At 48.4% G+C, this 22,153-nt stretch overlaps 1 protein-coding gene across 5 annotated transcripts in view; it reads left to right on the top strand.

Moving 5' to 3' along the window:
* Positions 1-22,153, top strand: part of PKNOX2 (PBX/knotted 1 homeobox 2) — an 87,256-nt gene that overhangs the window by 1,088 nt on the left and 64,015 nt on the right. For 4 of the 5 annotated variants that reach the window (XM_068659451.1, XM_068659455.1, XM_068659454.1 and 1 more), the window contains exon 2: positions 1,357-1,499. The gene's annotated coding sequence lies outside the window, so the exon portion shown is untranslated. Of the gene's footprint in view, positions 1-4; positions 196-1,356; positions 1,500-22,153 lie in introns of those variants that run through there. The other variant, XM_068659452.1, reaches the window with a different exon arrangement.

Here is a 22,153-nt window from a genome sequence, read left to right as displayed (position 1 = left end):
CCCGCCCCCCCACGCACGCACACTCACATCCCCGGGACACCCCAGAAGTTTGGGGCACCCTGGGCAGCTCCGCTCTTTGTTCGGGCTCTGGCCGCGGCCCTCCCGGCCTCCCTCCGGACCTCGCCACCGGCCTGGCGGCAAACGCCTCCCTCCTGCGAGGAGCCCTCAGCCTGGCGGGATGGTTGCGAACCCAAGGTGGGGAGATTAGATTAGGGCTCTCGCCACCGGGGGTTATTTTTGGCTGGGATGTGGGGGCAGCTGGCTGGGAACGGCTCCTCTCGCTCTTTTTAATGGATTTCCCTCCCCGGGGAAAGCTCTCGCATGACCCGACGCCAGCTTCGGCGAAACTTTCCCTGCTCCGTGTTCCTGAGCGTGCTTTCACAGGGCTCGGGTCTTGCTTCTTGTCCCTTTTAAACCAAACAGAAAAACCCTGCCTGGGACCCCCGGGTGCTCTGGGGCTGTTTGCAGCTCCCGGGCTCAGCCACGATGGTTTGGGAAAAGAGCAAAACAGCGCCTGGGGCAGGGGCGCGTTTCAGCCCCGCGGAGCAGATGGGTGAAGATGTTGGGATTCCCCCTTATTTTCCTCCTCCCTCTCCCCCCCCCCAATTTGTTTAACTCCTCCTGCTGAGATTCCTTTATAATTTAAGGGCAAAAGTTAATTGATCAAATCTAATTAGGGGGAGCTGGTGCCCACAAGCATCAGCATCGGTTGCGGAAGGAACTACTGTCGATGAGACAGATTCTGTCCAATTTTGCACCTGAAACAGATTTCCTCCAGTTTTGCCATCCCCTGGAGCCCCCACTCTCTTTACCTTCAGCCCCCACCACCACGCAGGGTCTTTTGGCCGGGAGTGGGTGGGAATGCCCCAAACACTCAGGAAAACGAGAAGGAAGCTGGGAGCTGTGTGCCTGAAGCCACTCACGTTTCCTTTGAGCTCCCTCCTTCCCTGCGCTTTTTGGGGAGCAGCACCATGGGCACATGTCCCCTGCGTTTATGGTCGCAGCAGTGCTGGGGACCGATGGCGAGTGTGGCCAGGTTGCAACTGGGAGGATGCTCAGCATCCCCACTGGGCTTGCAATAAACTTTTTAGCTGCTTAAATGCAGCTCCCTACTTTTTTCTTTTTTTTTCCCCAGGAAGGGAGATAAAGCAAAATCCACACTTTTTTTTAACAAAATGCAGAAAAGTCAATGTGGGTAGGACCTGCATGCTGGGTGATGCCCATTGATGCCCACTGCTCCGCTTTGCCTCAGGAAAATGCCTCTATTTTAACATTACCAAGTTTGGAACCGCTAACGCTAACAGGACCTCCTGGTGTTGCTTTTTTTTTTTTTTTTTTTTTTTTTTGCCTTTCCAGGGAATTTTCTAATGGCTAAATGGTTTCTTCGGGTTGATCGACCACCAGAAAGCTGCTGCTTGCCTTCACCTCCCATTCCTGCTCCGGGAAGCCTGCAGGACGGGTCTGTAAGTCTCCGAGCGATGGCTGATACTCCAGCATAGGTGAGCAGCGGCGTGCTCGGCGGCACGTGGGGACGGATCGCAGTGTGCTGGGGTGTTCTCCCCAACTGTTCTTCTCCCTGCCCTACAACACCCTGGTGGCTGCACTGGCTAAAAATGGTTGTTAAAAGATGGGATCGTACATCTGGGTGCTGCTGGGCAGGTTGGAAGAGTATCACAAAGCAGGCAGAGAGCCTGGGGTAAAAATAGGAGGAGCTCAAACTTGTGCTGGAAAGGGAGACACTCGTTTACTCGTTTAAAATATCAAATCTGAGTTTCTTGAGGCTGAGCATTCTTTCCCCGTTCTCCTGGCTCTGGATGAGACACATCTTCTACGAGGTCTTTCTTTTTTTTTTTTTTTTCCCCTTGCAGAAATACCAAACATGAACAACAAAATGCATTTTCCGAAAGTTTCCCAAAGTCTGGTGTGGCAAAAAGCAAAATATTGGTGGGTTTTGGGAGGAAAACCACCTTGGCGTCGCAGGTCTTGTCTGAATGGTGGCTGGGGACCACGTGGAGGTGAAGGCACCGCTCCCTGCCATCCACTCGCCCTCTCTGTCTAATTCCTGCTCTTTCGGTGGGGGGGAGGTAAGGCGCCGGATCCAGGCGTGCTGCCTGTGGAGCTGAGCGCTGGCTTGGTGTGGTATGAATATCTCAGCTGCAAGGGGCTTCTTCCAGACAGCCACTGCTAACTCCTGGCAGCTTAACCCAAGCAGAAACCGTCTATGTTTTTAATGGTTTGGGGTTAAACTCTTGGGGTTGGAGTTAATTTCATGCGTGCTGTTGAGTGACTCCATTCCAGAGCAGTTTTGCAAACAGCCTGCACTGAGCCGCTGGTTGTAACGATCGCTAGGCTGACCGCAGGAAGCTTTCATGGAGAAGACTAAATACGGAGCAGTTTTACCCCTAATGAGAATTGGAATTGGAATCCTGTTAGGAACAAATGCCCGTTAATTAGAAAAAATATATTTCCCGGCATCATCAGACCAGCCAGTGAAAGATTCCTCCTCAAAATAAGAGCACGGAGGGAAATGATTCTGCTCCTCGTGAGTGCCTGGAGCAGGGACGCAGTGCTGGCTGTGGAGGTGATGCTCCAGGTGATGCGGGGCACAAAACCCCTCGGGAGAGGCAGGCGGCAGGGACCTGGGGTCGCCTCCGCGCAGCTGGAAACCTGGCGCGAGCTCGGCCAAGCAGGGATTTGCAGCTGTGTCAATAAGATGAGAATTTGGCCTTGGCTCTGCTGGGCTGATCGCGTCTTTTTTTGTGTTCCCTCTTCACCGCCTCTGCCAAGAGCGCGGCGGTGGCGGGTGAAAATAACCTCTTGTTAGTCTCGAACGTTTGCTGATAAACTTAAATTAGCATTTGTTAAATATTTGCAAGTGTAGCGAGATGGAGAGCTGTATCTGGCATATTAGAGTGTTTTTTTGTTTTTTTTTTAAAGCCAAATAGTGCCTTTTTGGTCAGCATTGCTGGAGCGTGATGCTCTTTGCAGCTAACGAGATGCAGATGCTTGCATCTAGCTCCAAGGGGCCAATGCCTGCGACCCTTCTTAGACTGTGCCTTGAGCAGAGGAGCAAAACCAGGAGCAAAAGTAGGCTGAATGGACTCAAATGTTTGCTTTGAACTGAAAATGCTTTCTGTGCCCAGCTGGAGTGTTTTTCCCCTGGTGCATCCTTGCCTTTTAGCATCTCGCAGTGCAGATAGGCGGCACGTGAAATCAGAGTGCAAAGGGATGGAAATGCAGGGGAAGGGGTGCTTTGCAGGGACACGTGTTTCCCTGAAAGACAAAGTGCTGGGTCCTGCCAGCACAGTGCAAGCCCAGTCCCAGCAAGCCCCCAAAAACAGGGGAGCAGTGAGGAAATAAATGCCCGGCCGCCCTGTCAGTTGCAATGAAATACGACTTCAGCGCATTAGGAAAGTGCCACCAGTCATGTTATATGTGTAGCTTTCAACTTTAATAAGGTGTTGCAAAAACTATGAAAATAGTTATAACCAAAACCACATTTTTCGGCGAGCACCAGCTCTGTTCTCCCATTCCCCGGTCACAATGTCTGGCTTTGTATCCTCTATAAAGCTGTTAAAGCCAATTGAAAAATGGCAGCGGGGCAAGCGACGGATTTGGGGTTAATCTACATGATGTGGATATCCGAAAATCCCAGCCTTATTTCGAACCATTTTAGACGACTCGTATTTTATTTCATGTCACTGCTACGCGTATAAAGAATGCACATCAGAAACAGGATTCGGAGCATTAAAATTGCATCGCCCCGCGTTGGGAAGCCAACCTGTAATTCCAGAAAAATAGAATGTTTCAGTGTCTGCAGGAAGCTTGTGCCGTGCGATCAGCTCTGTGTTATTCCTCATTTTTTGGGAGGCAGGACCGGTCTTTTTAGATGCATCACTTCTAGGTTTGTTGGAAGGCACTTTATAGCTTTATAAAGCCCTTAAAATGTTTTTTAAACACTGCTTCCAGCTTATAAGGCTAGTTTTAGAATAGCAATTACAAGCTCCCTTATCCCCAAGCAAATTCCCACTGTGCTGGTGTATGTAAACCGGTTTAGACATTTTTAATGCTCACGAGCAATAAATTTGAACGAGGAAGCAAGCACCTCAGCCCGTGCAGCTGAAAGATGTGCTGTCCTAATTTATGTGTCAAATAAAACTCCACCAAGTTGCCGAGCAGTGGGGGGAGTTTATATTTTTGCAGTTTTAAGCTCTTAATTTTTCCATGCCTGTCCCACAGTGAGCCTTGTTGGTGTGCTTTGTGCTTTTCTTTTTGACCCCCCGCTCCCCCAGCATCTTCTTGCTGTCTCGTAGTGCCGGTGAGCAAGGTTGTAGCATCCTGATGAGCACCAGGTCGCTCCCAATGAACTGTCCGCTCTCGTCTTCCTCAGTGGAGCAGCCCCTGGCCTCCTCCTCCTCCTCAGCCACCCATTTCAGACCCCCACTCCGCCCCAAAAAAAACAAACAAACCAGAAACTGGATCCCGAGCGCATTAATAAAACAAACAAACAAAAAATCTCAATCCCACGGAGATCACATTTGCACCAAGTGTCCTGAACAACAGTCTTTAATGCATTTGTGCAGAAATTGCTTTCCTTCTATCTTAGTGACAGAGCCAATGGATCTAACTATGGCAATTAATTCGGCGGCATAAAAACCAACGTGGGGCGTTTTGTCCACCAAATGTGTCCATGCCCATGCCAAGGCCCTCCCTTTGCTTCGGAGGGCATTCGCACATTTAAAAATAACATTTAAAATGCATTTTGAAGTTGTCCGTTAGATGAAAATGGCACTTTTGGCAAATATTTAGCAGAGCACCTGAATGCAGAAGCTCTTTGGCTCTAAGCAAACGCTCTATAAATTGGAGCACTTTGTCAGCCTGACAGCAAAGAACAAACTTAATAAACGGGATCGGAGGGTTGTTTTCCTGCACGGATCCGAGCTGTCAGCGCATAATGGGATGGGTAACACAACTGGGATCAGGAGGCAGATTTCTGTGTGTGGCCTTGATTGAATTAATCTGGTGCAAATTTACCCTGCGAGCCTTGCCTGTGTTTCCCTCAGAGCTGGACGCAAATGGTGCTGGTGGCTCTCAGCGCCCTGACGTCGGCAGAGCAAGGTGAATCTGATAACTGCGATTCTCCTAATGAGCCAATAATTAAAACTCGTATCAGCACTGCAAACTTGCCCCACTGTGTCTCCACCTCACTCCAGGGATGCCAGAGTGATTTTAGCGATGCTGCTCCAGGGATGCTGGCATGATTTTAGCGATGCTCCTCTGGCTTTTGGGGGTGACTGGCCAAAACTGGTCCCCATCACAGGCGCGTTCCCCATTCCCCATTTTTTCTTGGTGCAGCCCTCAGCACCCAAATCCCATTGGAGGGGCTGTCACTTTGTACTGCCCGTGTTGGCTTTTTGAGCATTGCAGCCTCATCCATGCATTGCGGTCCTGGCCGTTGGGCAACCTTCCCTGACATCTGACCTTACCTTTTCCATTTGTATGGGCTTCCTCCCTCCTCACCCTGCCAGTCTCCCTAGGCAGGATGCCTTCAAGGCATGAAGTCTGTTTTTTTGTGTTGTTTTTTTTTTTTTGGTGTGTTTTTTCCTCCCTATTCCTCCACTTTTAAAAATCCCGAACTGTTTGGCTGGAGGATACATGTTCTGAAAGCAGCAAATCCTGCTGTTTCTCCGAGAGGGAGTGAAGTGAGCGGGCTGCTTCAGTGGCACAGCCGGCAGAGCACCTGGAAAGCGGCCAAGGTTATTGCAAGGTGGGCATCGCCTTGCTTCCCTGCAGCCTTCACGGTGGGATCTCCTTCGGAGGGGATAGAAATGTTCCTGGGGAGATGGGCTGTTATCTCCGCGTGAATCGGAGCAGCGTTTTTGCTCTGCTTTAGCTCTGCATTCGTTATACCCTTGGAGGGCCCCAGAGCATCATTCTGGTCCTGCTGGCTCGAAGGGGCACTGGCACGTGTGTGATGAGCTGGGGAGGGCTCTGTGCCTGGGCAAGAGCAGTGCAAGAGGGGATGCAGGGCAGGGATGCACTGAGGTGCTCCGTGAAGCTTGTTTTGGGCAACAATGGGCAAATTGTGTTAGTGCCTTCTGTCCCCAGGTCACACATTGAATTTTACTGCAAAAAGGGATTATTTGCAGAAGAAAGCGGTGGTGCCTCAACACTGCACCAAAGCTCTCCTGCAACTTTTTAACCAGCAATGCACCGAACTGCTCCTTCAATAAAATTTGCAAGCTTTTTTTTTTGTTTGTTTTCCTTTTTGCTTCTTTAACTGCTAGTCTTTTTCGAAGGAGGCTGCTCCCATTGGAGGCAAATTTAAGACCCAGTCTTCATCCTTCTCGCAGGAAACTTGCACAAATGCTGCGCTCCTGGACAGAAGAAGAGAGATTTTCAGAAGCAAGGAAGGGATTTGGGAGATTTGGTATCTCCCTGTGGGACACGTGGGAGAAACTGGTCCCCTGAGGAGATGTGAAACCTGCGGCCGGTCCAGCTGTTTGGCCATGCAGCAATGGAGGCCTGCACCAAAAGAAGCTGAAATGCACTCAAATCGGCACTTTGGTCTTTCCTTCATGACCACTGAGCAGGGAGCAGCAGGGGTGGGAAAGCTGCCAGGTGAGGTTTGCAAAGCCCTCTTTGCAAAGCCCCCCCACGATGCACCCTTTTCAGAGCCCACCCTTTTGCAATGCCCCTTTTGCAAACTCCTTTCACAACACAACCTTTGCAAAGCTCCTGTTGGAAAGCCCCCAGTGCAAACACCCCCTTTGCAAAGCCCAACATTTTACCCTATGGGATTTTACCACCACCCCCAGGCTGGTGCAAGCCGGGGGCGGGGGACAGCTTTGGCCCCACTCCAGTGCCCAGCCAGGACACACAGCACCCTTCATGAAACCAGACAGAATTAAACCCTTTGTTTCCTGTTTGCCGGCCGCTTTAGCTGAGGCCAGGAGCGCTCAACAAACCCTCCTTTGTGCTAATTTAATTAATCGGGGCGGAGAGGATGAGAGCGCGGGCTATAAATACCTGCTTCTTCCCGGGGGCGAGGGGACCAGTGGCCCCACAGCCAGCCCCCGCTGCGACGTTGTGCATGGCGGGGATGCATGGTGGTGGCACTTGGCACTTTGCTGATGCCACCACTGGCTTGTGAAACCGTGGTTTGGTGGGAAAAGCATGTTTTTTGGGAAAAGTGCCAATGTGCCGCTTTGAAGCTGTACATGCTCTGGGGATGCTGGCGGCTGTCACAACCCCACTCCCTCCCTTTCTCTTCCCCTCCAACCAATGCAACCCCCCAAAGGGAGGAAAATCAGAGGAATGCAGCAGCACAGCAGCTTTTCTGCTTCCCCCTGTTCCCAGTGCTGGCTCAAGCCTTCCAGCAATGTCCTGTTTTGTGCTGGAAAAAACACCACCGCAATGCATGGGTGCATGCTCCTGCCCTACTTTTGCAGCATTGCTGGTGCGTGTGCTCTCAAAAAGCGAACATTTAGCCCGAGTATTCAAATATTTGCAGAAAGCAATTGTGCACAACTGGGCAAGGCACGCTGTGTGCAGGGCCGCTGCTTCTGTTCAGGGGCTCAGGGAGTGCTGGACCCAGCAGCCTGTGGCTGTTCTCAGCATTTTCCCGATGAGATGTTTGCCCTGTGGTGCTGGTCTTTACTTGCAATATGAGTTTCAGACTGCCCAGGCCCTTTGCAAATGAGGAAAATAAATCATGCAAAAGGGGGTGAGTTCCCCAAGCTGCAGAAAATAAAGGACAAAATAGCTTCAAGACTTGTTGCTGAGCAAGTTTTGGCTGCACAGGGTGACCTGAGACTGCTACAAATGATCTCTTAACCTTATGAAGAACAGTTTTAAATCAAGAAATCCACATGGGGCTGTTTTAGCGCAATGCTTTTGATGCATAGTAACCTAATAAGCAGTGATACAACTTTTGGAGTGCCAGGGATAAGTCCCAAGCTAAAGAGTTTGCACTCCAAACAGCAAAATTCCCCACTGGATTGGTGCAGATAGCAAATAAGAGCAAATAAAAACTATTCCCAACAACTTTGCAATAGCAAAGAGCCATACAGCAGCTGGGTATCACATACTCACTGTTGTTTTGGGTAGGAAAACCCTGGGCATACGTGGTGAGGGACTAATCCTGCCCGAAAAGCAGCGCAGGAGGGAAGGAGAAGGCACCTTGTGGCTGAGATAACAGCAAGGGATGCTTCTGAAGTGTCCAGAGTGAGTGTGTGATTAGACAGATACCTGTTCAAATGCTTCTGTTTCAGTTTTTTAAAGATAAAAGGGGCCTTCCTCAGCATGCAGGCTGAAAGATTTATGAGCGTTTCATGGCTTGAATAATTCCACCTGTGGGATCCCCTCTGCAATGCTGCCTTTTCATCTTGCAGAGGGTATCGCCAGCCTGCGAGGGCTGGCGAGAGAAGAGCCCCAAGTGATGCTCCAAGCCCTGTGGTGACTGAGCTGCTGCACCATGGGTTGGGAAATCTGCCTTCAGGCCTCTTTTCCAGCCTCTTATTTTTGGGCATCTTCTCAGCTTCTGTTAGTTATGTTCCAACCCCCAGCTGGCTCCCATGGCACCAAAACAACCCCACCAAATGCCCCTAAAAACCAAAACAAAACAACAAACAACATGAAGCTAATTCAGGTGCTGGAGCAAAGTCATCTTTTGGGGGCAAAGGGGTTAAATCGCACAGTTTGGGGAGGAATCAGATGTCCTCCCAAGCTGAGATTCACCACTCCCAGCTTCACAGTTCCAGGGAACAACCTGCCCCTGCCCCATCCCCCTCAGCCCTTTAATTAGCTGAATTTCAGCATTTGACCAAAACTAAAGCACTACATGTGTTTGGAGCTCTTTTATCGTTGCCCTGATGAATAAGACGCGGTAAGAAAAATTGGTCATAGAAACTCCTTGGGCATCTGGGTTGTTGTATTTAATGCTCGTGCTATTTCTACAGTGTTTAAAACGGGAGAGATTTTGCCCATTTATTTTAGGGTTGCATTCAACTGCTGGGTGATGTCACGTGAAACCCAGAGAAATTGTTGGTGAAACAATATCTCGGTCGAGCCTTGACGGCTGGCTTAAAATAGCTGCTTCGTGGCACGGCTGCGCAAGGGTGAGCGGAGTGGTGGTGGCGGCAGCGTGGCTGCTTCCTCCTTGGGGCATCACCTCCGTTTGTTGCCTGGGATGAGTTGCCCAGCTTGGGCCCTGACCCGAATTTAAGGGAGATGACAATAATTCGGTCCTCAAAAGGTAAAATGTAAGAAGAAGGTGGTTTTCCACCACGGAGCCTTTACTCCTGGCTTCATTCAGGGGAAATCACAGCAGGAGGGTGCTTGGACCGATGCAGTGGGAATACATGGAAGTTGGTGGTGCAGGGGGGGTGCTGCACCCATTTCCATTTGGAGAGCCTGAATCTGCCAGGCTTTCCTCGCAGGAAAACCCTGGGCAATGAGCATCTCCCAGCTTGGTGCCTTTTCCCTACTGTGCACAGGGAGCTGGAGCATCCCCGGTCAGCCCCATGCCCCGCTGGCTCCTTGACCACGGCAGGTTGCAATTTGAGCAACCTTCTGTTGCTCCCTTCGCATTTTGGGGGAAGAAACGGTGTTTTTCCCACAGGAAAAAGTAGCATTGGGCTTGTGAGTTGCTAACGTAGGGAGATACTCCTGCTTCTGCTGTCTTGGAAAGGAGTTTTTTTTAAACCTGTAGCAGAAGGAGTTAGGAATTGCAGCCTGGCTTGGTTGCTGTCAGAGGGGAGACCCTTGCAAAAGCCACGGTATTGCCAGCATGCTTTGGGTTATTAATAAAAGTTCTGTTTTTCCCAGTGTTTTGGCTTTGGGGTAGTGGAAAACACTAATTTTTCACATCACATCCCATACTTGAGATGTTTAAAAGCACTCGTGACGTCCCCGGCCTTGTCGTGTCTCTATTTACACAACCTCGTATAAATATTCCACATCCGCTTTTAATCCTGGTTTTCCTGGAATTTAAGGGCTTTGGTCACGCTGAAAGTTTCTGTGCAAAACTTCTTTGTGCCAGGCTTTTTCTCCAAAAAGAAAGTGGCCTGTCGAGATGTGCATCTTCCCCATCCCTTCCCACAGGGAATATTCACACACTCATATTTTGTTCCAGAATGAGCCAAAACCCACCAAAATGATTAAACCTTTACAGAGATGAAGCAGACCGGGACTATCAGCCTGAAAAAAAGGTTGAACAGGAGCATGCTATAAAACTACAAATAGCCTAGAGAAATATCCAGGGGATTTGTATGTACCTTCTTAGGGGGAAAAAGAGCTAAGGGATCCTGATGAGAATTACAGGCTGACATGCTTAAAAAGAACCAAATGAGATATTTTTTCACTTGTTTTGGGATCTCATTGAGCAAAAGGTTGGCTGGGTTAAAAACAACAATAAAAAAGGATTGGACAAAGAAATGCAAGGGAGTTGTTAACTGCTGGGCTATCACATTTAATATCAGACATCCTTCCAGGTAACATTTTCCTGCAACAAAATAGCATTTTCCTGGATTTTCTGGTGGCTGCAGTGTCTGTCTAATTTATTATTGTATTTAGGGTAACATAAGAGGAGATATTTTTGTTCGTTTGTTCTTATCAATATGCTGGGGGAATCTTTGAGTTTTTCTGGTTTGGCATGATAATCTTGCAAAGCCTCACATTTCTTCCTGGCATCCAGAGTGGCTGCAGCATCCTTGGGGAAAAAAAAAAAAAACACAAAAGAAAACAAAGCGCAGCCTTGGGTACAGCCTCAGCAAGGCGTTTTGCTGTGACACCAGGCACCTTGAAGCTGCAATTGTAGCAGAAAGGCCCCTAAAAAGCAGACCAAACAAGCCCACCCACTCGTAGTTGTTTCTCCTAAAAGGGCAAAGGATGCTCTTGTGATCTCCTCCCAAAATAATTGTGGCTGGGTGAGCTCGGGCAGAGCGTGGCTGGGTTTGCGCATGATTAACAGCGGCGTAAGCAATCTGCATACATAGCGAAGCCCCATTGGTATTACATTATTCTATTAGAGTTTCAAAGCTGGTATTAAGTGGACATGATTTCTTCCCATGGACCATTAATTTTGTTTTATTGCTGGCCTGATGGCCATTACCCTTTTTTGCCAGTGCAATCCCCCATTAGGTTTGTACAATTAGCAAAACACGCCAGGAAGGGTGTTGCACCACGCTCAGCATTGCAGCATGCTGCTTGCACCCTCTGGGGTGCAAAGCTGCTGTGAACCTTAAAATGCACATGGGAGAGGAGTGGATGCAGACGCTGTGTATCTGCTCATGTCCTGCAGCCTGCATACCTAAATTAGCAGAGACTCTCCTAATGTGGCACTTAAATTATCCAAGCAATAGGATGGTACCCAAATCAGGAACAATCAATACCAGGTGCTCAAGTCAGCAAATAATCTTGAAGTTTAACCAAATTAGCAAAAATTCCTTCCAGGCACCAAATTAGGAAAGCCCCTAGCATAGCACCTGAATGAGCAATGATGCTGGAGTGGTGCCCAAATCAGCAAAAATCCTTGCAGGACACCTGAATCAATAAGCATCCTGTCTGGGTACCCCAGTCAGCAAAGATCCTCGCCAGGCACCCAAGCTGGAGACTCCAGCAGGGCACCCAAATTAGCTGAGATCCTCTCAGGGCGCCTGGGTGCATCTGGGAAGCCGCAGAGGAGAGGCGCTTGCTCTCCCTGGCGGGACCATCTCCCACTTTGGCTGCTTTATTATTTTACAGTTTTTCTCCCTTAGCGTGGCCGGTGCCCCTGCTCTCCTCTCCCTCTCGCTTCAACTTTTTCTGATCCATCAGCATCAGGGTTTTTGCTCATTAAATGCTGCCTGGCAGAAACCCAGCATCGGGATGCTGAGGTCCTGGGACCCTTCTCCAAACCTGGGCTTTTTCTGCACCTGCTTTTTTGTATGGCTACAAGTGTAACCTCATTTCTACATTTAAAAATTAGTAAAAACCAGCAGAAAGACTTCTCTCTGCCAAGCTGATTGCTTCCGCCTCGTTAAAGTAAAAACTAGTTTTTCAGCATCTTTGGTGTCTGAGGCTCAGAAGTGCTGTCGGTGTCTGGTGCCCATTGTTGGTTGTCCGTGCAAACAGAGTGCATGTACGAAATCTAATTTTCTTACAAAACCAAGTTTCAGAGGAAAAACTAGGAAAACTTACCATTTTTGGTTTCAAAGTGCAATCCCACCCTTTAGGCAGCACTGAAAGAAAGACCTTTTGCATGCAAGGAGGGTGCAAAATAGTTAAGTTGTTTTTGCTCCAAACTTGTAGCAAACTCAGATGGAAATCGGATGGTGGTGAGCAGGACCTGAGAGGTAGAACCGTGATGAACTTGGCAAAGGATTCAAAGTCATCGCAGCCCAGCACTGTGTCGCATCATTCCTCCTGGCTTTGGGGAGGTTTTTAGTAGCACCTGCTTGTTGCTAAAATAATCATTTCTGATAAACACAGCAGAGCAAGTTCTGCTTTGTAATCAATGAATATAAATAACCTCTTCTTTGAGTTGAATCTCTCTTCCTTGTTAGCCCTAATTAGAGCCTCTGGTTTTGCTCCTCATCAGTTAAGGGCAAAGCAAACCGGGGCATTTCCATGCACACCATTGGTGCTGCAGGAATTTACCAGCTGGGGCAGCTGGCCATGGGTATGCTTAGGGGCAGGGGGGCAGAACTACTGAATTCCTCTGCTTTTTATTGTTATTTTTTATCAAAAGGGTAAAGTTGGGACTGCGGCTGCAGTGCAGCAAGGGTGGTATTTAAAACTTAATTATTCCCCCCCCCCACAATTAAATCAAACGAAAAAAAAAACACATTGCAGCTGTGCAGAGGCAGGAAAAAGAGGCTTCGCCAGCAGTGTGAGATGCTCTTTTAGCCCAGAAAGGGAACAAAAAGCATCTATGGCTGGTGCTGGCCTCCATCCTTCTGTGCAGGGCTGGTCCTGCTGCATCTTTGTGGTGAGATGATACTGGCATTTCCTCTTTGATACTGGTATTTTCTTTTCTTTTTCCTGGGTGCCGTGTGGGGTCACCTGGCAGGGCCAGTCCACAGAGGGGGTTGAGAAAGCCTGGTCTGCCTGGGCTTGAGAAAGCAACCCACTGATGAACAAAGTGTTCATTTTAAGTAATCCTTATTGATTGTGCACTAAGGTAGACCTCAGAAGTTACTGGGTAATGAGCTCGGAGTGGGGCTGCTGGCCTGCAGCAGGCACTGTGTCCTGTTTGCTTGCCCGTGGCTGCATCCCGACTCGCAGCCTTCCCTCCCTGTAGCACGCTGGCTCGGCCTGGCACTGGAAATGTTAAACCCTCCCTGGGCATGGCTGCACCTCAGAGTAAAAATAGATGGCTGGAATGAGGAGCTGAGCAGCTCACGGGACGGCCAAGCTGGTGTCGCCTGACACCACGCAAACGGCCGGGCACGCGGGGCGTTTTTGGCACATTTCTTACAAAATCCGCTCAGGCATGGCGGGACGGAGAGGACGGGGTTCCCCATGGGGATGAAACCCTCCTCCGTCACAAAACGCCGGCGTGTTGCCCAAGGGCTGTGCTCTCCGGGTGTAATTTATTGCTGGGCAGTGACCTCTGTGCTCAGGAATACCTGGGAGAGAGCTGCTCCGCGCCTCCCGCACTGCAGCTCCACGTGTCCTCCTCTGCTGCGGGTCTGTCTCCTCTCCCAGGGAAGGAGAGGTGCTTTTGCCCAAGATCTGTAACAGGCTTCACAGTGATTTCTCCAATCTGCAATGCCCATGGCAGGGTGTTTTATTCCCACCCTGGGAGCAAAGAAGGATCCTGCTCCATGCCCTGTGTTTTTTGCGGAAGTTGTAGTCATTTTGGGACTGGCTGCCAGCTGGGCATCCCAAGAGGATCAAATCCTGCACTTGCTGCCAGGTTATTGAATTGCATGGTTTTCCCCCCACCTAAAACCACTCTGCTCCTGCATGGGGTGGCCGTGAGCCCTTCCACTTTTGGGACCTGGCTCTCCCATCCTCTGCTGTGTGTCGGATCAGATGTCACAGCTTTCCCCTCTCCTCTGATAAACATCTCCCTGGGCAGTGGTTTTTGCTTTGCCCCTTGGGTTGGTGGCCACTGAAATCCGAACTCGTATTTATTTATGTTCTTGCATGTTGTTTTCAGTTGGCTCCTTGCAAGCTGTGTCAGGCCCCTCCTGCAAGAGCTTGTGCTGCCCTGGATGCCTTGGCTTGCTCTTAGACCCAGAGCCACAGCTCCTGTCTATTTTGCTGCCTGCACCTAAAAGCAGCCAGGATTTAGTCCTGAGCAGAGGCATCCTTGCATCACATGTGGCTTTTTTGCCTAAGCACGCAGGAGTGGGCTGCTGTGGCACTTTCTGCCCCAATTGTCCATGGAAAACCCAGACCTGCTCCCCTTCTCACCCTGCGTGGTGAAGGAGGATTTCAGTTGTTAAAGTTACGGGATGCTGTTGGCGAACACACTGTAACACCTGCAAGCCTTTCAGCCGTCTTCGGCTCCTGGTTGAATTTTAGCATCCTCCAAAAACCTCCCTTTCAGCCCTGCCACTGCCATCTGCAGAGCCCCTGGCTGCATCCTGAGACTTGGTCCCTCCATGCCATGGTCACGTCGTGCTCCTGCCGCAGGAGTTTCACTGAGACTTAATTGGGATTGCTTCATTACCCGCTGCTGCTGCAGCTCATCCCTTGCTGGCATCAGGTGGGTTGTTTCTTGGATCTAAGCTGCACTCCAGGAGCAAAAGTGGCAGCAAAACCCTTGTTGTATGGCAAACCTTCAGCTTTGGCAATGACTGCCACCAAAAATACAAAAATTATTATGTAGGAGCTGGGGTGCTTATTTGCTCATCTTTGCACCAGGAAAGGCAAATATCCCCAAAGATACTTCTTGGAAATGATGAATGAGGATATGCGTCCTGAGGGGATGGTTTGTTTTTTCAGTGCATGAAAGCTCTCAGATTTCGGGGTTTTCCCTCCACTGGTGGGGCTGCAGCTGTGATGTTTCAGCTCTCCTCCAAGCATTGCTTGGGAATTTATTGGGGGCGGGCAGGGGGTGGGGTGGGGGTGGGACGGGCATTGTTACAGTAATGCTAAAACTTGGAGACAGAGAAGTCAAGAAGTTCCAAGGACAGGAGGTTGCTGGGGCACGTTGGCTTGGCCACGAATTGCCCTTCTGCTACTTGTCTTGGAAGAAGCAGCTTTTTTCCCCACTGTCTGTTGATGCTGCTGGGAGATGTTTTGCTTTGAGGAATTTCTCCTTTTCCCCTGCCTGTGCTCGGATATATTGTTGGGGGCAAGCAGCCTGCTGCTGCCACGGGTGTGAGGGCTCTGGCAATTACCGTTGAACAAGAGTCATAAAATGAAAAGAAACGCCTGACTATATATAAACCCGGAGTGTTCACAGGGTACCTATTTTTATGAGTTTTTTTTTTTTTTTTTTTTTTTTTAAACGATCCTGGAGTACTTCCTGGAAAACGGAGGCATGAATTGATGCTTTTTATAGGTCACTCCATAAGACACTAATAAAGCGAAAGGTTAAGAGAACGGCCACGTTTCTCTTCTCTCCTCCTGCCGGTTGTTAGAATATCAGATTTTAAATCACGGGGAATTATGAAGTGCAGCAGATTGTGCCAGTGGCTCTTTGAGCTTTCCCCACAGTGCCATGCATCTCAGGGCCATGGGGCGGCTCAGCACTGTCCTGCTCCCAGGTGTCCCTGGGGACCGGAGCAGATCAACCCCACTTAGCAAAACGCCATCAAGCAAGAGCAGAAATATTTTCTAAATCTCTTTAAAATAGTGGGAATGAGGCTTTGCTGTATGCAGGGCTTCTCAATGTGTGTTGGTTCAGTTGTTTTGTTGTTTTGGTGTTGTGTTGGGAAAAAAGCTACATAAAATCGTGTTGGGTTGGTGTGTGCCGCTCTGGGTGGTGGGAGATTGCCAAGGCGCCCGAGGCACTGAAACCAGGCAGGGATGTGAAAGGTCCCCATCCCCTGCTGTGCCCCAGAGGGGCCCTGCCATTAACCCCCCCAATCCTCAGCCCCAAAGAGGTGAAATGGAGCCGGCATGAAGATGAATGAAGCCAGTGAGCTGTTGGAGCTACTTTCTCAATTAATGGCTTTGTTTAATCATACCCCCTGTCCAGAGGAGTATTGTCTTACGGATAATTTCGTTTGCCTAACGAGATTTTGCTAATTAAATCTCCTTTCGGTCGGTGTGGTTCTCCCTGCAGGATAGGGGAATGTTTGTGAATCCTTCTCTGCTGCTGGCTAAATAAACCTTTCCACTCCGCTACCAAAGAAAACACAGGAATTGCAGTATCCAAACACTGGCTTGCAAATTAATTAGCTTTTGCAACCCTGAGAAGGTGCTTTGTTGCATGTGCATCCCCAACTGCAGGGCAGGAAAAGGCAGGGATGCTCAGCCTTGCCTCAGGTTGCTTGTGCATCTGAGCTGGATGCCTTTGCTGTTGCAAACCATGTGTCAGAGGCTTATCCAGGGCTGACGGACTGTGAAAACCCACTGTGGGGTTTTGAGCCCTCAAAATAGTCAACCAGCTCCAAAATTTGGCATGGGTATTGGAGCAATAGTTGGGTGTATTTCATCTGCTGCATCTCAGTGGCAATTGCTCCAACACTCCCAGCTTGCTCCCTGACACCTGGGAGAAATCTCAGCCCTTTCACAAAGTGGATCTAAAAAATATAAGTTTGGAGAAGGAGAGAGGTGTGTCGCCTGTCCTGCCGTGGATGGCAAGAAATCCTAAAACAGGATCTTCTGCAATGTTTTTGAGGTTTTAGGGCTGACATGGAATCAGGTCCCATTGCAATGGAAGTTTTGGGACAACTTGCATGAAAAAACCTCCCAGCTTTGAATCTGGCACCTATTTAGCACCTGGTTAATCACCATTAAACTACTTGGCACTTGCTGCATTTATGCTAATAGTGACCCAATTAAGCAATAGTCATTACCTTGCACTGTCACTCAGCTAAATCATTTTCCAGAGAGACAGCCCAAGAAAATCACTGTCCCTTTAGCTGGAGCTCCAATGAAGAAGGATAAACTATATTAATATATTTATAGCACTTCTGAGTTGGAGCTGATCACACCGACGGCAGCTGAGCTGCACGAAGCCCGAATTACACCCAAAATACTAAATATATTATCCCCAAACTAAAAATTCAATTAAAAATCCCCCTGGCATCACCATCCAGTCGGCAAGTGCAGGGGTGCACCTAGACCAGCCCTGATGGAAGTTTGTTCACAAACTTTCCTGATCCCAGCAAATCCAAAGGGATTTTGCCCAGGCGCTTCCTAGGGCATGACCTCTAGAAGGGGCATTCATCAGTGAAATTTCATTTGACAGCACCAAAAGCTGGGTCTGTGTGAACATTCAATGCCCTCTTGGATGTGCTGTTAAATAAGAAGAAAGAACAGACTTTTTTTTAATTATTCTGCATTAAAAGTGGTAATGCTGCTTTTACTGATTTTTTTGGGGTGAAATTTTGCTGTAAAACAATTTTCTGCACATTTTCCACAAGTTTTACATGATTCTTCTTCAGTTTGTGGCTTTCCTGGCTGCTTCTGTTTCCTGTGCACGCTCCCCACACACTGCCAGGCACACGTGCTGCTGTGCACACATGCTCTGGTGCGTGCTCCTGCGCATGCTACCATCGCCATGCTCTCTCTGTGTTAGCTTCTTGTATGCTCCCATGCATGCTCCTTTGCATAATCCCAGCTTCTGTGCATGCTTCCTTGCATACTTCAAGCTCCCAGGTACACTCCCATGCACGATCCATGCACATTTAGGTGCATGCTTCCATGCATGCTTTCAGCTCCTGTGCACACTCTGTGCACCCTCCATGCACACTCCTGTGCACGATCCAATGCCCACTCCCCACGTCTACCACATCAGGCTGGCCCTTCCCTCCTTCACCATCAGTAAAATAAAAAGCTCCAAAATAACCTCCTTTCCTCCCAGTTTGCAAGAGCTTTGTCTGAGTTGTTCCTGGCTGTACCAATTTTCATAAAATTTGTGAGGAATTTGTTACCGTGGGACCACATCGCCCAGCATTGGCAGTAATTGCACAGGCAGAAATCCCTACTCACCCTCATCAGCAGTCTTTGCCATGGAGGCATGCTGCAGCCCCCAAATAGTTCTGCGTGCAGCCTTGCGGGATATTTAATAATATTTAATAACGTGGCATTGTGGTGTAAGCATTGCCTGTGGCTTGTCAAAGGCAGTAAACCTAAAAAAGTTACAGGGAGCACAGGGAGAATGGTGATAACCCCTTTGAGAGGCAAATAATTGGCGTCCGAGGAGAAATATGGAAAATGAAAAGAAAAAAACACATTTATGTATATATATATATATATATTAACGAAACATTAACTCTCAACATGACTTCCATGGGAGCCAGGGGTAGTATGGGGGGGACGTGTGGCTGAAAATCCCACCATAAGTAAAAAGAAAAGAAAATAAAAATGTTTTATCTCTGATCTCTTTCTGTGATAATGATCTTAACTGATTTCTGAGATGGCAGTATAGCTGAAGAAAAAACGTGCGTGGTTTTTAAATGAAAGTTGACTCGGTTGGCAACCAGAAGAGGAAAGGTCTGTGTAAATACCGCCTGCCCTCTGCAAAGGCATCAAGGTGTTGGGTTGGGAACACTGGGTTTACGCACCAAAAATACCTCGGGAAGGTGAAAAAGGTGAAACAGTCCCAGAAGGCTGGAGCAGGGACTTGGGAGATTTGATTCCAAGGGCTTAGATGCTCCCAGCATGGACCTGCCCAGGCTTTGGTTGGCTGAAAGAGACAAAACCTGTAATTCCCTACCAGCATTTCACCTCTATTTGGTAAAACGTTGCAATAATAAAGTGGCATCCTGCTTTGCCAACTGAAAATAGGGAGGACAGGGGAAAATTCCCCTGCTTTCTCTGGGGGTGCATCCACGCGCGTGCCAGAGCTTGACCTGTCCAGCGCCCTGCGTCCTGTGGTGCCAGACCCAAAATCACAGCTGGGTTTCACTGTTTGATTCCAAACTGTGTAAATATATATTTATATTATTTTAATAGATGTATTTTTTTCCAAGAAGGTTTTCAGGACAGCTTTTCAAGTTGTACAGCATTTCTGATATTTATTTATTTATTTTGCAATAAATAAATGGCTTGTATCAGAAGCAGTGTGGCCAGCAGGGCTAGGGAAGTGATTGTCCCCCTGTACTCAGCTCTGGTGAGGCCGCACCTCGAGTACTGTGTTCAGTTTTGGGCCCCTGGCTACAAGAAGGACATGGAGGTGCTTGAGAGAAGGGCGACGAAGCTGGTGAGGGGCCTGGAGAACAAGTCCTACGAGGAGCGGCTGAGGGAGCTGGGCTTGTTCAGCCTGGAGAAGAGGAGGCTCAGGGGCGACCTTATCGCTCTCTACAGATACCTTAAAGGAGGCTGTAGTGAGGTGGGGGTTGGCCTGTTCTCCCATGTGCCTGGTGACAGGACGAGGGGAAATGGGCTAAAGCTGTGCCAGGGGAGTTTTAGGTTGGATGTTAGGAAGAACTTCTTTACTGAAAGGGTTGTTAGGCACTGGGATGGGCTGCCCAGGGAAGTGGTGAAGTCACCATCCCTGGAGGTCTTTAAAAGACGTTTAGATGTAGAGCTTAGGGATATGGTTTAGTGGGGACTGTTAGCGTTAGGTTAGAGGTTGGATGAGGTGATCTTGGAGGTCACTTCCAACCTAGAAATTCTGTGATTCTGTGATTCTGCAATTGTGTATGGTGCCTTTTGGACTGAGCAGCAGTTGTAATGCTTGGGAAGGGAGGGGAAGGTAAATCCCACATCAGGTACTCAGCAGCTTCTTCCTGTTTGCAATAAGCATCGCTGAGAGCGACTTTTTGGGGACAAGCCCTGCTCTCAGGGGCAAGGGAGTGGGGAGGAGCACCAAACCCCTTCAGAGGGGCCAGGGTCCCCAAATGCCTTTGAGACCAGTGCAACTGCAACATGCACATGAGCCCCGATAATGCTTTGAAGTTTAACCTGCTTTTGTGCCTTTTGCACCCTTTTCCTGCATTGATGAAGTGAGTTGCACGTTGTTCCTTCTGGCCAGGGTCATTAGTCCAAATCCTGAGGAAATCCCTGGCTGTAATCTGCAAATAAGAAGCTGGCGAGTTTTGTTGTGCATCGGGAGCCTTTCTGAGAAATGCTTTCCTTGGCCAGGGGCCAGGCTGGAGCCGGGATCGCCGTGATTTCAACTGCTATTTCCATGCTCTTTTCTTCCGAGGACAATTAAAGGAATACGTGAGCGCTGCCTCTGCACCGGGCTTCAGTGAGAATAATTGCATTTTGTATGTAAAGAGGAAAAACTCCACGTTATTTGATGGCATAGCACATCGTGTCACCCCATGTCACTGCGTCCTGCATCTCCCTGTCAGCAAAACTGCTTTTAGATGTCTTTTCTCCAATTTAAGCACCGAGCGCATGCTTGAGGATTCCCCCACCCTGGTGTGGCAACAGGTTCTTGCTCGTTGCAGCTCCTGAGCATCCTCCACCAGCTTCGGACAGCCAGCAAAAACACTTCCCAGAGGCTCAGCCCCACATTTTGGGGCAAAACATGAAGTTTTCCTCACTTTCCCCTCTTCCTCTCCGTGCTGAGCACTTGCCACCCCGCTGTCTGTTTTTCCTCACCGAGGTTCAGTTCTAATTATGTTGATTTTCTCCAGCCCACCCCCTCCTGGAAAGCTTATTAGGGTGAATATTTTTATTTATTATCATTTCGCCCAACTCCTGCCAGCATTTCCAATTACTCTCGCCGCTTCCTTGTAATTGTCTTTCTGTAATGGCTCCGAAACAATTGCGCTAAATGAGGTGTCTCCGGCAAGATGAGGGTTTCACTTCATTAAAGGCTAATGTATTCTCAGCTTCAGCTCTGTGGGGCTGGCATGGAAAGAAAAAAAAAAAAAAAAGAAACAAAAAAGAGATTTAAACAGCTTCTTTTATATTATTGGGAACAACTTTCCCTCCAGGAGAAGCTTTTCGGCTTTTTTTTTGCGGGATGCTGGAATGGGTGAAGAGAAGCCTATGGAAGAAGCAAAGCATCTTACTGGGGAAATGCCAACTATGGGGAGAAAAAGGGGAGTTTTGGGTTGTGGAAATGCTAGGTTTTATTCCCAGCGACCACTGCACCAAAAAACCCTGCTTGCAAAGAGGAGCTGAGTAAATCCAGGTCTGGTGCTTTTTCTCCCTTTCTGCGTGATGAACATTGTATTTGCATGTGCATCGAGGCGTGTGGGTCTTCCCTTTCTCTGGGCTTACACCTATTTTATTTTATTTTATTTTATTTTATTTTATTTTATTTTATTTTATTTTATTTTATTTTATTTTATTTTATTTTATTTTATTTTATTTTTTTGACTAATTGTCCTCTAAGCTCCTGCTGGCTTGAAAAATCTGGCTTTTCCCCCTTTTTTTCCCCTCTCCCTCCTGATGGGAGATGCACAGATCAGTCTCGGCCTCACAAAGCAGCACAAGAGGATTTCCTTGTGCAGTGGCCAAGCCCCGCACTGCAAGCCCTCCTTGCACAAAATAATAATAATTATTGCTGCAAAATATCCTTTTCTCTTAAGAAGTGTCGTATTTGCCCAGCAGCGAAGGATAGACACAAAGCTTTTTGTTTCTTCAGCGAAATTTCAAGGCTCTCTGGGTATTAGTATTGAACCGTAATCAGATATTGTTGTTCTTATTTATAAAAGCTTATTTTTAAAAACTTTTCTCTCATTCCCCCACTGTTTTTTCCGAGTTTTCTTGCTGATCCGATCTTACAGTGAAGAACTCAGAATTTACTCTGTTGGAAAGTGAAGATGCTGGGCTTATGGCTTGGGGATTTTCTCTCAATTTGTAAGGGTCTTTCACATTATTTATTTGGGACCTGATTCAGCAAATGGCTGAAGTCCTGCTCAGGCCTGAAGCACTCCAAGGTGAGCATCGTTAATGCAGATATGGGGCTTCAAAGCTAAAACTGAGCTAGAAACTCATGGGAAAAGCTTCCCAGTTAGGTAAAACACAGTCAAATCAAGTGTGTGCGGGGGGGCTGTTGCTGTCTAAACATGGGTAAAAGTCAGTTTGGAGTCACACTTCGGCGTTAATGATCATCATACCTGCAAAAAGCTGCAAAAAT

Source organism: Anas acuta, chromosome 23 (genome assembly GCF_963932015.1).
Source record: "Anas acuta chromosome 23, bAnaAcu1.1, whole genome shotgun sequence".
Taxonomy (NCBI): domain Eukaryota; kingdom Metazoa; phylum Chordata; class Aves; order Anseriformes; family Anatidae; genus Anas; species Anas acuta.
The sequence above is the reverse complement of the archived record's forward strand: the minus strand, read 5'-3'. Positions and strand labels throughout refer to the sequence as shown.